Source organism: Coffea eugenioides, chromosome 10 (assembly GCF_003713205.1).
Source record: "Coffea eugenioides isolate CCC68of chromosome 10, Ceug_1.0, whole genome shotgun sequence".
NCBI classification, from domain to species: domain Eukaryota; kingdom Viridiplantae; phylum Streptophyta; class Magnoliopsida; order Gentianales; family Rubiaceae; genus Coffea; species Coffea eugenioides.
In genome coordinates this window covers 20,775,635-20,776,675 of record NC_040044.1, presented here as the reverse complement: position 1 = coordinate 20,776,675, position 1,041 = coordinate 20,775,635, and positions in this window count along the sequence as shown.

Here is a 1,041-nt window from a genome sequence, read left to right as displayed (position 1 = left end):
AGCGTTGGGAAGTATTTCATATTGCTTGTAATTATATCTCAACTTGTATATTTAATTTTAGGGGCAAATTACATTTTAGCCTCCTGTGGTTTTCGCAAAAACCACATAACCCCCCATGATTCAAAAAGCTATACATAAACTCCCTGTGATTTGGGTTGAACTGTCAAATAGACGGAAAACATGAATCGTGACGATTCGTGGGCAAAACGCGCTGATTGTACTGATAGCAGTCAGAAACATTCCCATATTACCCCTAAAAACATTTCCATATTACCCCTAAAAGCTTCTTCTTTTTTTCGGGCTTGATATTGAATCCTCATGTTTGCAATTCTGGGAGAGTTTGTTCTGAGCTTGAGACCCCCGGCCCCGGTGATGACGGACTCACCAAAATTGTTGCCGCCGGAGGACTTTGAATAATCATATTCTGGGAGAGTTTTTATTGTTAGATTACTGTCAGTTTGCAATTCTGGGAGAGTTTTTATTGTTGCCGCCGGAAGTCCTCATATTACTCCTACTCCCCGAGCATTATTACTCCTACTCCTAAGAATGTCATCCTTGGCCACTTTGACGGACAAAGACCGGTACTCACTTCCCTTCAGCCTACAACTTGGCTCATAATCCCCTTCTTCTCTCTCCTTGCTGATGTTGCTGCGGGGTGGCTTATTAGTCATAATTGGAGGGAGATCGAGTATTTCAGAAACTTCAATGCTGAAACCCCCGAGCTTAGCAGCCGAACAAGGCTCACTAACATTTTTTATCAATTCTGGTTGGTTCAAGAGAGCCTTGTTTTCGACTGATTTGCACAGACAAGAAGCTGACCCTGGGACCATGCCCTGGACAGTTGTGTCGGCAGGGGTGCCGCGGGTAGAGCAAAATTCAAAATTTGTAAGTGCATCACTGATTTATTAAAGTCTGAAGCCCGATAGTTTCTGTTCAAAATACTCAAGTGCATCTTATATGCTAAACTGATGTAAAAAAACTTACCAGATGCAACAATAGCTTTCGTGAAACTCTTTCACTGCTACTTTTTGATCTTCAATG